Below are 16,356 nucleotides of genomic sequence, written 5' to 3'. Positions count from 1 at the left end.
CTCACATGAGCAGCGACCCCTTTGTTTCCATGCATTTGCAACTTATTGTTGGCTAATCTTGCTGTATTTGTGTGCAATTCCCGGTTCTCTCTCACACAGGTTTGAAACCAAACTGTGCCGAGAGGAAAAACCCACAAGGCAGGTCCTACTTTTAGAATTTTTCTCCATCAGTAGGAGTATACTGAAATATCTCCTTAAAGACCTGCCACTATTTCTTTATTGATGTATCCCCTAGTCTAGAACGATGGGGCAGCGGACTATGAAAGGTAGATCCCGGCGTACATTTGTTTGAAGTGGTGTGAAGCCATGATTCAAGGATGATGCTAGTGGCATGAGCAGCACAATATCCCAGTAGGAATGAGCTCTTCTGTCTCCTGACTGATCGAGAGGAACCCAAAAGCATAATCGTCGAGAAGAATTGAGGAAAATTGTAATGGGCTAACGCAAAAAAAACTAACTCAGCCAAAAAGCGGGAGAATTCAACCCAATATCTCTGGAGCCTTACTAACAGTGATTTACCACTATTTTAATTTGGAGTGGCTGAAGAAGGGTCACTTCAATTAAATCAGCAGAAGGTGGCAAAGAGGCCAAAAAGAAATTCAAGAATGGATCGGGAAAGGTGACAGGATAGAGCCAAAGATCTGGTTAACATACTCCTAGTAAATTTAGGGCAGGTTGAGAGGAGAACCAGCAGAATCTGATGGTGAAACCTTACTTAGAAGAAGAATAACAAGATAGTAAAGCAGAAGCTGAACATCCGCCTGCTGGCAACACAGTTGCTGGGAAAGTGGTACAGGTTGGGAGAAAACCTGGTGCCAAATTGCAAGGAAAGGGAACATCCTGTACAGCCGATATAACTGGTGGCAACCACCAGAGGTGTACTATGAGGTAAGAACCCACTGGGAGATCAATGGAGCAAAACCAAAACCTCTCACTAGTCCAATCTGCTTGATATGAACTTCACAATGAGAGTGAGGTGCACAATGCAAGTCCACACACCCTGGAGAATACAATCCTGAGCTCACTGACCACCTCAATATGAAATCTGTAAAATGCCTAAATCCCTGAGATTCAAGTGTGGCCTTCGATGCTCTCGTTCTCTCTTAATGCATTCTGGAAAGCTTTCCAACTCCACCCAAAATCGCAACCGTGCAATAGACATGAAAAATGATCACCAGAACATGCATAGTGAGGAGATACAATTTCTGTGGATGTGGGCTCTGATTGTGAGTGATGTGAGGCTCTTCACGGGGCAATTGCATTCATAGATTTCAGGTTAAACACCTCCACCATCACAAAATTCAGCATGTAATCTTTGTAACCTGCAAATCAAATTTCACCCACAAACAATGCTCGACATGTTGTTGGTCATTACAAATTAATCCTAATCTTGTGAAGTAGAAGTGGTCACAGGTGGTCTTCAAAGTCTTATCTGCAACCTACAACTGCAACACCCACCCAATCTTCATGTCCCTTTCCAAACTGCAATCCCTGTAAAACCTGTCAGCTTTAAACCTCCCCACATTGTCACCCAACACTTTTATTTAGTTACTTGTATGCCTACTTTCCCTGATCCCCCCAGGCCTACTGCATAACCATGCCCATAATTGTGATCCATCGTCCTTCACCTCATTAAAGCTAGGGTAGTGGTAATCATCAATGCACATCCCTCTTAATGCAGTTGCCTGTGGCCACCTATGATATTTTGGCCCCCAAGCTTGTAACTGGAGTTACTCCACCCCTTTCACAGTGATAGCCCCCCTACATCACAGCTTGCTGGGTCCAATCTCCACACTTGTTTATCCTACTTCTACAACATGGTCCAATTGCCTAATACGTCATTTCAGTGTTTCATGCACAAATTCCAGATTGACCATGGCCCATCCCCTGGACTATCTTCAAACAAGAGCAGGGACAGAGGTCAGACCAGCCCCATGGCTGATTTCTGTGTAGCTCCTGACTGTCATTCTGGTAATCCTGGACTGATTGGACTCAATGTAAAGGCTTGTGGTCCAAACCCCCGAATTGAGATTGAATGTGCCCTGGACTGACTATGATGGCAACCCCTATCTAATAATAATCTCCTTTGACTGCACCAAGAACCACCCCTTTAGACACACATAGACAGTTGGCTGAAGCACAAACAATAAGCTACTGGCACCTACTTAGTTATGATACTGATGTAGCATGAAGCTGTACAGCAACATGTATGCTCCCTAGATTGCTAAATGCTGATAAACATTCTCACCATATTCTCCTAACTTTCTCACTATTACTTATGTTATTCAGGTGTTAGGAAAATCCTACTAATGTAGGATCTATATGCACCCTTATACATGTTATCACAAAAGGGGTTTCTACTCTTTAAAGGGAAAAATGGGTATCTCTGCATAGACTCTCAGACCAGACAGGCAGCGTACCTTTAAGACAGCTACATAACATTACAATACTTGACCTTTCATTATAAAAAGGTCAGAAGTCACATGACGCCAGGTTATAGTCCAACAGAGTTAATTAAAATCACAAGCTCGTGACTACTGCTCCTTTGTCAGGTGAAGCTTGTGATTTCAAATAAATGTGTTGGACTTTAGGCTGGTGTCATGTGATTTCTGACTTTGTCTATCCCAGTCCAATATCACTGCCTCTACATCATTATAAAAGGTGCCTCGTCTAAGTCACTCTCAGTTTTTATGTCTGTGTAATATACAATAACATTGATAAGCACTGAATCCAGATTGTGTGATATTTTAGTCTTACAACATGGCGAAAGAGAGTTGAACTAAATCAATCTCTGTATTTGTAACACGGTGAAATTAAAATCTTTAATGAGCTTCACTGTTGATTCTAATAATTCCTAACCAGATTTTTGAAGAAACAATCCCGGACTCTCAGAATAATCAATTGCAGACACCAACTTGTATCTTAAACAAAAGACCGAGCAATTTGTGATCAACATAGTAACTTCAGCAGAGTAAAATAAAACAACAAAGTAAACTTAATTGGTTTTTGCTATAAACTCAAAAATTTTTGTTTTCAGCCTCATTCATACAAAAGATAGACAACTAAATAAACACAGTTAAGAGATAAATAAAAGAAGATAATAAACTGGCTAGGTTACATATGTGGTTTTCATGTTATATTGTTCCACAGACATAGATGATGACTTCTTGGTTGATTTTCTGAAGATGTTGATCACCTTTACAGTTCACTCAGGTAACTGCAGTGATACTTCGTTTTCAATTCTCCAAGCTTCCAAGAACTGCTCATAGGAGGTTAGGCTTGGAGCTTTCAAATCTTTATGCAAGAGCATCACAAAACACAGTCCAAAACCCAATTCAAACTCTGACCACTCCTTGACAGACTGACCATCTCCTCCATGTGTTCCTGGTTGTGTCTTTTCCAGATTAGCTGGAATCAATTCCCAGGTACTGATATCATTAATAGTTAATTTTTAGTATCTGCATAAAAATAATGCTCTTCCCAATGGCAAAACATCTGCAGAACCTTTTGACCAGGAACCAATCTGCAATTAACTTCCAGGCCTGGCCTCAGATACGAAGGGAAAGCTGGCTCGGTTTGATTTCCTTTCAATGTGACTGTTACCCAGTCAAAAAGTTCTCTTTACTCTCATTTTTCAGCTCCAAACCAAAACTGATGAAAGAATAAAGTAAATGTAATGAAAAGTCAGTGAAGGGTATAAAAATAGCAAAGTAAGTAGTGTTATTCATAAACTTCAAGACATCTGTCTCAACAAGATGTCAGCCTGTATAATATTTAAGTTATGTGAGCTGACATATAGGGCAGCAGTCAGACCATATGTGCTGACCGTGTGTTTGATCCAAGCAGCCACATGATATCATGTTAACACCTTGACACATTTTCAGCAAGCTCTGTTGCAAAATCATTGCATTACCTTAGTACCAAATTGTATAGTCCGGCATTAGAGATTGGAATGTGAATACATGAATCAAACAATACAACCCAGACTTTCCAGAAGTTCCACATCCTCCCATGTAATATAAACATTGAGGTAGAGATCAGAATCTGATTTATTGTTGAACTGTTAGTATTTGATAATATGCAAATATTTGATATCTTCATTCTTCTCTTCCCCCTCTAAAAAAAAACAACTTTTAAATCAGCAGCTAGAGAATATTCGTGGCAGAAGTGACCAGACCTTACATGATCTACTGACATTGACAGGCTGAAAGGACACAGACAAATGGCAGGACTCAATATTGTAGAGGACATCACGTAAAGGAAAAGAAGATATGTCCAAGGCGGGGAATAGTGTGCTCTCTGCAAGGAACTAGATCATTTTGCAAATGTGTTTGGCTAGAAGGAAACGTGACAAACAGATACAGGTATCAATTGTAAATTCTGATGAGTCACTCTGTGCAAAAAACAGATTTGTTCAAGGCAAAAAACCCAAGTTATAATCCAACAGGTTTATTTGAAATCACAAGCTTTTGGAGCACTAATACTTCATCAGGTGAAGTCACCTAGCTTTACCTGCTGAAGGAGCAGCGCTCCAAAAGCTCATAAATTCAAATAAACCTGTTGGACTATAACCTGGTGTCATGTGATTCTGATATTGCCCACCCCAATCCAACACCGGCACCTTCACATCAAGGCAAAAGATACATGGGAACACCACCACCTGCAAGTTCCCCGCCTAGCCACTCATCATCTTTTTTAAATATATTTTTATTTAAAAAAGGAAGTTTTTTCTTTTGAATACTACAACAAATAAAAAACCAAACAATTCAAACCAATATTAAAAATAAACCTGCTAATTACATAAGTAAATAATAGCTGATAACTAAGCTAAAAAATAAAATCTTAACAATAATAATAATGATAATAATCACAACACAGCTCAGCAAAGCAAACAATAGCCCTCGATCATTGAGCGCATAAGTTTATACATATTCACGTGCGCGTAGTTCCTCCCCTCTGGATACCAGATTCATTACATAGAATTGCCATGGCTATGTAAAGGCTCTTATTCATATGGCAGACAAATCTGTACCCAGGTAGTCCAAAAGGAGCCACCACGTCATAGAAATTCTCAGGCTTATGATGCACCATGCTCATAAGAAAGTCCATGGGGATGTGCTCCATAACTAGCTTACACCGGCCCGCCAGCCCTGGGGGATTTTCCGACACCCACCCTCATAGAATGTTCCTTCTGGCACAAAAAGTGAGGATTCTAAAAAGCCTTTTTTTGTGTGCATCTAAAGAAAGTGAATTAACAAAGCCAAGAAGAAGAAATACCGGATCCATCTCCACCTCCGTCCCCAAGGCCTTCTCTATTTTGCCTACCACAGCGCTCCAGTATGCCCGCAGTCAGTGGCAGGATCAAAGACAATGAATAAGTGTGCCCTTGCTCACTTTATACTTAGGGCACATTGGAGATGCTCCCACTTTAAATTTAGCGGGACAGTCTGGGGCCAGATGGACCCTGTGGAGAATCTTCAATTGCAAGGCATTGGGTCCTGTTGCAAATTGAAATCCTTCTTGCATTTTCCCAGATAACCTCCCATATTTCAGAAGACATCTCAATATCCAACTCCCTCTCCCATACCTTACAGAGCTGTTCAGTCTCGTCTGAAAGACACTCTCCCAGTAGATGATAAACGTTGCTGACAGATAACATACCCTCAGCACTCAACATGCTCTTCTCCATGTCGGACCTATAAGGATCAGTTAGAAGTGCGGTCTTTTTTTGTATGAAGTTTCCAATTTGAAAGAAACAAAAGAGGTCCCTACTGGGCAATTCATATTTCCAAGCCAACTGGTCAAAGGACATCAATATGGCCCCTTTGAATAAATCACCCAGGCAAGACACGCCCCTCGCTGCCCATAGTTTAAACCCAGAGTCCATCAGTCTGGCATATCAACAATGGGTGTCAAAAATGATGTTTTGGCAATATTGCCCTCACCCTGACACATTGCCCTCCACACCTTGATGGTATTGATGACTATTGGGCTACAGCAATATTCCTTAACTGTCTTATTTTGTCTAAGAACAGCATGCTAACAAGGGGCATCTTGCCTGAGATGCTTCGATGTCCAACCATAGTGAGTGAGGGTCCCCCTGAGCCCAATCGTTCATGTAAGATAGTAACAAACTTAACTGATAGTTTTTGATATCTGGGAGGCCCACTCCTCCCAGTCTGTCAAGGAACTGCAATTTAATCAATTTAATTAGGGGGCGCTTGTGATACCAGATAAAAGAACTAAACCAGCCGTTCAGTCTTCTAAATATTTGCTTAGTAAAAAGCAGAGGAAGCATTCGCATAGCATTCAACAGGCGGGGCAGAATGTTCATTTTAGTGAGGGCTATCCGTCCTAACCACGAGATCAGAAGCGCCTCCCATCTACGAAGGTCCAGCTTGATTCTGTCAAATAAATGGGCAAAATTGGGTTTAAATAGCTGAACAAAAACAAGGGTAATAAATATCCCTAAGTAGAGAAAGCCCTCCTGTGACCATCTAAAGTGGAACCGAGATCCGCCCATAGGATCAGTCACTCTTGGGAGACCACCCATGGGCATGGCCTCTGACTTCGTAAAATTGATCTTATAACCCGAGAAGCCACCAGTTAGATTGATGCATTGTATCAGGTGTGGCACTGAGACCGCTGGGTTTGATAAGAAGACAAGAACGTCATCTGCATACAGTGCGATCTTACGTGATTTCGTCCCCACTTCTGGAGCGATTATATTGGGATCCCTGCATATTGCTTCTGCCAACGGTTCGATCACCATTGTGAAAAGCAATAGTAACAAGGGACAGCTCTGTTGACTGCCCCTACAAATATTAAAATTACTTGACCATACACCATTGATGAGGACTGTGTCAAGAGGATCACTATACAAAACTTGCACCCACCTGATGAAGGTCCCTCCCTGGCCAAATTGCTTCAGAGTATGAAAAAGATAGGACCACCCGACCCTGTCAAATGCCTTTACCGCATCTAAGGAGATCACCAATCCCTGTACCAATTGCTGTTGACATACTTGGATCATGTTAAGTAATCTCCTGACATTGTCCATCGATCTGCAAACTTTTATGAACCCTGTCTGATCCTCCTTAATGATGGCGGGTAGTATAGTTTCTAACCTTAATGCCAGATCTTGGATAGGATTTTGAAGTCAACATTCAGGAGTGAAATGGGTCTATAGGAAGCAGAGTCCTCCAAGGCCTTCCCTTTTTTAAGAATGAGAGAGATGTTCACCTCTCTTAGAGATGGTGGGAAGAGGCCACGAATATGTGACTCATTAAACATGCCAAGCATTGGCCCTGACAATGTACTCATAAATTCTTTATAGAACTCACTGGGGAGCCCATCAGGAGCCGGGGCCTTCCCATTCTGGAACTGCCTCACAGCCTCCTGCACCTCTTGCTTTGACAATGGGGCATTGAAGTGAGACTCTTGTTCAGGGGTCGCTGCCAGAAGGCCAAGTTCTTAAAGAAAAGACTCCATCCTAACCCACCCACACTCACAGCCTTCAGATTGGTATAATTCAGAGTAAGGTTTCCAGAATGCTGCATTATACCTTTCAGAATCATAGGTCAAATTTCCAGTGTCCTCTCTGATCAAGGTAATGGCTTGGGGGGCACTCTTTTTCCCAGCAAGATATGGTAGGTACTTGCCCAGCTTATCCCCATGCTCAAACAGCCCTTGACTTGCAAATGTAAGCTCCCCCTTGGCTGTAAAAGTCCTGAACTCAGTGGAAAAAGAATTCAATAAACTTGCTATCCCTGAGGATGAAGGGGTCCAGCCACCAGTGCCTCGAGCCTACCACGGTATCCTCACTTTTAGCCATTAAATATCCTGGGGCGTGATTGGAAACAGTGATATCCCCACTGAGCCTAGATGTGCCGTGGGGGTCAGAAAAAGATCAATCCTGGTCTGGCATTTATGTGGGTTCAAAAAGACCATGAAGTCCCTGCCAGTAGGGTGAAGGTGCCTCCAAACGTCTACCAACCCCAATTCAGCACACAAATCCCTTAATTGTTTAGATCAGAAAGAAGATATCAGCAGGCCTTTGAGCAATCTGTCTACCGTAGGATCTATGAGACAATTGAAATCCCCTCCCGCGATGATATGTTGAGATGCAAGGTTAACCAGTCGAGAAAGTGCGTCTATCAAGAATTTAAGGGGTAGGCTGGGGGACAGTAAATATTTAAAATCCCATATTCTTCCCCAAGCTTTAGGGATTACAAATCTCGCATGTGTCTTTAATGCACTCTAATATCTTAAATGGGAGATTTTTCTCTAACTAAAATGGCCACCTGTCTACTCCCTGTATTGAAAGATGAAAAATAAACCTGGTCATACCCATTCTGTTGCAGCTTCAAATGCTCTGCATCATCCAAGTGTGTTTCTTGTAATAAGGCAACACCCACCCTCTCCCTTTTAAAGCTGGAAAGTACCTTCTTCCTTTTGACAGGTGAATAACTCCCCCTAATATTCCAGGTGCACTACTTAAACACATCCTTAGCCATAACCTTCTGTTATACCATTTAGACTCCAGAGAGGGAGAACCTGAACAACAAATCAGTCAGCTTTGATGCAAAAGAATTTTTAAAAACCCAAAACTACGCAAACTAACATAACTAGAGCCAACAAATCTACAAAACTTATAAATCTATGTACAGAAAAACAAAAACATCGCCAAAGGCACTGATTGGAGGAATTTACGTCCCCACTCCCCCACTCCAAAGGGGGTACCTACACATTCTACAGCCCTACTAACCATCCCAACAGCCCTCTCAACTCCTACCAACTAGAGTCGCGCCTAATACACCGACCACCCGGTAGAGAAAAGAAACCCATCCATGAGCAAGGTTAGTACTATAAACCGTAAACTAAGAATAAATATGTCACCCATCCCTTAACATAATTTAGAGATTAAAGATAAACAGTCTATCTATCCCAGACATCATTTCACACAACTTACCAGAAAGGAGACTTCACCAAGTCCTTTTAAAGAAGAGCAAACCCGAACAGCTTTGTCCTCTACACCTATTCAGCCGTTAGACTTAAGTCAATGTGTCCACAAAGTTCTTTGCTTTCTCTGGTGAGTTGAACAAATATATGGATCCATTAGGATTGATCTGAAGCATTGCCGGATATCTTAAAGAATACTGGATCCCAAGCTCTCTCAATCTCCTCTTGATGCCATCATAGGACTTCCTTTTCCGGACCACTGCTGCCAAGAAGTCTTGAAAACACATGACACACCACACCAATGCCCTCAGGTCCCTCCTCTGGGCTCTAGAGGCTTCCATGACCCTCTGCTTATCTTTATAGTGATGGAAACTTACCAGGACAGGGCGTGAGCGCTGATCGCACCTGGCTTTCATGTCACGATCTGGTGGGCTCTTTCAATTGTTATCCTTCCCTTCTCAACCTCCAAACCAAGGAACTCCAGGAACCACTTGTCAAAGAACTCCACCGGCCATTCACCTTCCATCCCCTCCAGTATGCCAACAACATGCAGGTTCTTACTTCTCTCCCTGTTTTTGAGATTGTCCACCAGATCCAACAGACCACGAACCTGTGTCTTCAGGGCTTCAATCCGGCTCTTGGAGGAGTCAGTCTCTGCCTCTAACCCTGCAGCCTGGTGCTTGAGCTCATCAGTCATTTTTCCCAGGTCTTGCAGCAGAGCAGATACAGGAGCTAGCTTCTCCTCGATTCTTTCCTGAATCTGCTTCCCCAAGTCCTCAAGAGATTTGGCCAGCTTCTCAACCAGGGCCTGGTGAGTAACCAGGCCCGCTGCTTCAGAGGGCAGGGCCGTGGTCTCAGCCCTGGGAGAGCTTCCTCCTTTCTTCAGCGTTCTCTAGCCGCAAGGACAAAGGTAAGTAGATTTTTTTCAGGTTTCTAGCTCATTTACTGTGTTTTTACTGACGGTAAAGTGTTTGGGATAGATCCTGGCACTGTTGGGTCAGTGTTGCAGCAAATGTGGTCCTAACAGGACATCGCCATGTTGGATTCCCCCCCACTCATCATCTTGACTCGGAAATATGTGATCATTGCTTCACCGATGCTGCGTAAAAATTATGAACATCGCACCACTCCCCAACCACCCGCCTCCCCCTCACCATGGCATTGTGGGTCTACCTACAGCATTTACCTACAGGGGTGGCATGGTGGCTCAGTGGTTAGCACTGCTGCCTCACAGAGCCAGGGACCCTGGTTCAATTCCTGCCTCAGGTGACTGTTTGTGTGGAGTTTGTACATTCTCCCTGTGTCTGCCCGGGTTTCCTCCGGGTGCTCCAGTTTCCTCCCACAGTCACAAAGATGTGCAGGTCAGGTGAATTGGCCATGCTAAATTGCCCATAGTATTAGGTGCATTAGTCAGGGATAAATATGGGGACTGGGGTCTGGGTGGGTTACTCTTCGGAGGGTTGGTGTGGACTTATTGGGCGGAAGGGCCTGTTTCCACACTGACGGGAATCTAATCTAATCTAATCATATGGGCTGCAACAGTTCAAGAAGGCAGCTCACTGCCACCATCTCAAGGACAACTAGGGATGGGCAATAAATGCTGGCCCCAGCTTGCAACACATGTCCAAAAGTGATTAAAACAAAATCAGAGTAGCTGGTGATAAGAGGTTGAAACTGTTGGAATGGTGCTGACTGCAGAAGGAGAACATTGAATTAATATAAAGTTTCAGATAACCATATTGGAACCTGGGACCTGGTGATTTGAACAACTGGGGCTTTGCAGAAGACGTTAAGCTAATTAGAGGGTAGGGATGGTGGGGACGAAGGGTTTGGGAAAGAGGAAATATAGGATTATAAGGGAAAAGGATATTCAAGTATTGCAGGGCAGCTATTTGGAAAACAAAATTCAAGTGGAACAGAAAGGGACAGATTGTATAAACATAAAATAACAGCTGCAAATTTAGTCAAAGAGATGGGAAAAAGGCAAAATGAATGGCTCTGTACTTACTTAGTGCTTAGCAGCTGAGTGTAAAGACAACAATCTCTCCACCAACGCTAGCAAAATGAAGGAGCTGGTCATTGACTTCAGGAAGCGGAGTGGAGGACATGCATCAATGGTGCTGAGGGAGATGTGGTTGAGTGTGTCATGTTCCTGGGACTGATGATCACCAACAATCTGTCCTGGTCCACCCACATCAACATGGCAGTCAAGAAAGCACAATAACACCTCTACTTCCTCAGGAGGCAGAGGAAATTTGGCACATCCATAAAAACATTTACCATTTTTTATAGATGCACCATAAAAAGCATCCTATTTGTTTGCATCAGAGCATGATATGGCAACTGCTCTTCCTAAGACTGCAAGAAACTACGGGGGATCATGAACACAGCCCAGTCCAACCCGTAAAGCAGCCTTCCATCCCATTGAGCCCATCTATACTTCCCATTGCCTCGGGAAAGCAACAAACTAGGGACAGGCATAAATGCTGGCCAGACAACAATGCCCACATCCCACAAAAATGAAGAAACAAATAAAAAATCAAAGACCCCTCCCACCCTGCTTATATACTCTTCCATCCTCTTCTATCAGGTAGAAGATATAAAAATTTAAATATGCACATGATTATATTTAAGAACAGCTTTTTCCCACTGTTATCAGACTTTTCAATAACTACTCAAATGTTATATTGATCTCTCTCTCCCTCTGCTCCTTCTGTGTGGCTCTAATACTGTATTCCGCACTCTGTTCTGCTACTCTGATGCACTTTGTATGGTACAATCTGCCAAACACTTTTCATTATATCTCGGTACATGTAACAACAATGAATCAAATCAAATCAAATCAAATCAAATCAATTCAAATCCATGTCATATTTGAAAAAAACTAAGTGAATTTAGGGTACAAATTGAGGTTAATGGGTATGATCTTATAGCCTTACGGAGACATGTTTTCAAGAAGATTAAAGTCGAGAACTAAATATTCAGGGACATATCATTTTTGAAAAGGATAAGCAGGAAGGGAAGAATAATGGAGTAGCTTTGTTAGTGTGGATATGTGTACGATAGCAAGAAATGATCTTGGATCAGAAGATGTAGTGTCCATATAGTTGGATGTAAGAGAGATCATGGTGAAGAAAACACTGGTTGGAGTTATCGATAGGCTCCCTAACATAGTTATAATGTGGAATGGAGAATAAATGCGGAGATAATAACAGCATGGATAAAGGGCAGTATAATAATCATGGGCGACTTTAAACTTCACATAGATTGGGAAAGCCAAATTGTCTCGGGTAGGTACTGCATATAATTTATGGGAGGGTGTATTTTGGGCAGTTTTCAAGAAATATATACTATGGATCCAACCAGGGATTACACTATTTTGGATCTGGTGATGTGTAATGAGACAGGTTAAATAAATGAACTCAGAGTAAAAGATCCCCTAGAAAACAGTGAGCATAACATGGCAGAAATGAGAATTCAACTTTGATGTGAGAAACTGAGATCTGAAACAATTTTGCTAAATTTAAATATGGGTAATCAAAATGACTGAGGCTGGGTTAGCTGGTTTTGGACTGGAAACGTGGATTAGCAGCAAAAACAGTTGAGGAACAACAGCAAATGTTCAAGAAAACAGTTCACAGCAAAGATATACCCCAATGAGAATGAAGGATTCATGGAAAGGATAAGCTGATCACGGTTAATCAGGGAAGTTAAAAATAGTATAATTTTTTTTTAAAAAGCATACATTGTGACACAGATTAGAGGTAAGATTAGATTAATTACAGTGTGGAAACAGGCCCTTCGGCCCAACAAGTCCACACCACCCCGCCGAAGCGCAACCCACCCATACCCCTACATGTACCCCTTACCTAACACTATGGGCAATTTAGCATGGCCAATTCACCTGACCTGCACATCTTTGGACTGTGGGAGGAAACCGGAGCACTCAGAGGAAACCCACGCAGACACGGGGAGAACGTGCAAACTCCACACAGTCAGTCGCCTGAGGCGGGAATTGAACCTGGGTCTCAGGCGCTGTGAGGCAGCAGTGCTAACCACTGTGCCACCGTACCACCCACCGTGCCGCCCGATTCTCCGTAAACTGGAGATCAGGAAGTTTTTAAAAACCAACAACTGATTATTAAAATAAAAGCAGGAGAAAATAACCTTTGAGACCATACTTTCAAGTAATATTAACCTAGGCAGCAGTGCTAACCACTGTGCCACCGTGCCGCCCACCGTGCTGCCTGATTCTCCGTAAACTGGAGAATCAGGAAGTTTTTAAAAACCAACAACTGATTATTAAAATAAAAGCAGGAGAAAATAACCTTTGAGACCATACTTTCAAGTAATATTAACCTAGACAGCAAGAATTTATTTAAATATATAAAAGAAAGCCAAAATTAACACAAGACCCTTAGAGAATAAGGCTAGAGAATAAGAAAACACAGTTATTTAGTTTTGAAATGCTATTAAAGACACAAAAGTGGGAGAAAAAATAAATTCAATAACTGCCACTGGAGGAAAAACTATTAGGAAATCTAAAGGTGTTAATAGCTGGTTGGTCCCCCTTGACCTGACAGGATCCTTCAGAGCATTGATATACGGAGGGATCTTTGGTTCCCTGAAAGTGGCAACACCAGTGGGTAAAGTGGTACAGAAGGCATACAGCATGCTTGCCATCAGCAGACGGGGCAACAAGTATAAAAATTGCACAATTGTCTGGATTGGATTGTATTAGCTATAACAAGAGGTTGGACAAACTTGGGTTGTTTTCGCTAGTGCATTGGAGGCTGAGGGGTGATCAGATAGGAGTATATAAAATTATGAGAGGCATGGACAGGTTAGATAGAGTCTTTTTCTGAGGGTGGACATGTTAAATACTAGGGTGCACAGGTTTAAGGTGAGAGGGAGAAATTTGTGGGTCAAATATTTTTACACAGAGTGGTAGCTGCCTGTAACATGCTGCCCAGAGAGCTGATAGAAGCAGTGATAATAGCATTGTTTAATAACAGGCAGGGAATAGAAGAATATGGACCATGTGCAGGTCGATAGGAACATGTAGTTACTGGCCAGAAATAGCTGTAGCTGTGAAACCTAAAATCCATCAATGAAAGACAGTCATAACCATTTTTTCCAGTGTAAGTGCTGTATTATTTGTGTTCTGAATCTAGGTAATGGTATTATTCTCAATGTTGAATATGGATATGGACATGCTGAAACATTTTTGTGGTACTTTGCATTTGTACAACAGTTCAACAGTATTTCTGCAAATGTCATTGAAAATTTGGCGATCTACAATCCTAATTACAAATTCTACTCTACTTTCTGCAACTTTTATCTTACATTTGAATAGTTACCAATCCAGAAAAAAAACTACATATAGATATCCAGCAGAGGGTGTAAGAGAACATTCACAAGGTTGTACCTCTGCCAACAGCAGAAATACAATGTTGGAGAATAAAATACTTATTTCAAGAAATCAAATAAACCTTCAATTCATTTTGCATAATATTTATATTTTTAATGATTTGAGGAATGGGCCTGAAACAAATACTTTAAGCATTTAGCCTGGTGAGGACTGAATCAATTTCCTAGTTAGCAACAACAGGAATTTGGTGAGAGTGAAAATTTAGTGCAGAGAAGAAAGCATTTGTGTGGCAGGTCAACTCACTACACTATAAACTGCTGCTCATGATGACAGCTGCTGCCCCCATCATCCAAGTGTAGGAAACTGCAGCCTGCTTGGTCCATTGTCATAGAGGAAAACATCTTAGTGTAACTTGAAGAGTCCCTTGTAATTAACAATAAATGGTTTATCGCTTATTTGTGAATAGTTACAGGTTACTTTAATGTGACAGACATTGTAACTGAAACTCTGAGGAGGATCCGGTGTCAGGTCTCTCTTCTTGGACACGAATGCTATTCTGACAAAAGTTCACATGGAATCATTATAGTGAGTGATGTTTATAAATGTGTATTAAGTCTTTCAGACCTATTCAGAACAGTGCAAATAGTTCAAAGCAAGTGGGAATAACACATATATGAATAATCTGAGAAATGAATTAGGTCTAAAAAAAATGCAAAAATTAACTAAACAGTTGATACTAATATTAAAGGACCCAAATTGCACAAAAATCTTTTATACATTGAAAAAATGGTCGCATGGACAGTTTGGATCAAAGGGTTTCCATGCTGTACATTTCTATGACTCTATAACTCTAGATGATACCACACTAAATGTTTTGTATATTTATATAACAAGACAAATGGTGAGCTAACTGCCTGGATTTCCTGAGTTATGACAAATACTGATGTTCATGAAAACTGGAAAAAGATGGCTGGATTGTAGGAAACCTTTGTTGGCAGATGGATTTTTGGACTTGGCCCTGACAGTACATTGCTTTTATCATAAAACCTTTTTTTTTAAGTTTAGCTAGATTATTTTTATAGTAGCTCAACAATTACATTTAAGAGTAAAGTGCTAATGAAATGATCCCTCTATATATGTTTGCTTTGCTCTTTTTAATAGAATTCCAATGTTTCCTGCTAACTATTAACATAAGTAAGTCAGAACCTGGTAAATGTCTCAACATCTCAACTCAGGATTGTGGACATTTTCCGGATTGTGCCAGGAAGCCATGAGAAGTTTCAGCTCCCAGGCAATTATTGCACAGTCATAGAGTCATAGAGATGTATAGCATGGAAACAGACCCTTTGGTCCAACTTGTCCAGATATCCTAAATTAATCCAGTCCCATTTGCCAGTACTTGGCCTATATCTCTCTAAACCTATTCATATACCCATCAAGATGTCTTTTAAATGTTGTAATTGTACCAGCCTCCACCACTTCCTCTGGCAGCTCAATCTATACACACATTAGACTTCAGAGAGCCCTTGACGTGGATCTTCAGGACACCAGAAGATTTGGACCATAATTATTTGGAGTGCACTGCTTGAAAGGGTGATGGAAGGTGATTCAAAAGGGAATTGGATAAATACTTGAATTGGAAAGTTCAGCAGAATTATTAGGCAAAAGGTGGAACAAGTATTCAAGGTTTGTGAGAAGATTTGTAGCTCGGGTGCTCGTTGTTGTGGTTATGTTCGCCGAGCTGGGAATTTGTGTTGCAGACATTTCGTCCCCTGTCTAGGTGACATCCTCAGTGCTTGGAAGCCTCCTGTGAAGCGCTTCTGTGATCTTTCCTCCGGCATTTGTAGTGGTTTGAATCTGCCGCTTCCGGTTGTCAGTTCCAGCTGTCCGTTGCAGTGGTCGGTATATTGGGTCCAGGTCGATGTGCTTATTGATTGAATCTGTGGATGAGTGCCATGCCTCTAGGAATTCCCTGGCTGTTCTCTGTTTGGCTTGTCCTATAAAAGTAGTGTTGTCCCAGTCGA

This window comes from Chiloscyllium plagiosum, chromosome 17 (genome assembly GCF_004010195.1).
Source record: "Chiloscyllium plagiosum isolate BGI_BamShark_2017 chromosome 17, ASM401019v2, whole genome shotgun sequence".
NCBI classification, from domain to species: domain Eukaryota; kingdom Metazoa; phylum Chordata; class Chondrichthyes; order Orectolobiformes; family Hemiscylliidae; genus Chiloscyllium; species Chiloscyllium plagiosum.
Note: the sequence above shows the minus strand (reverse complement) of the source record.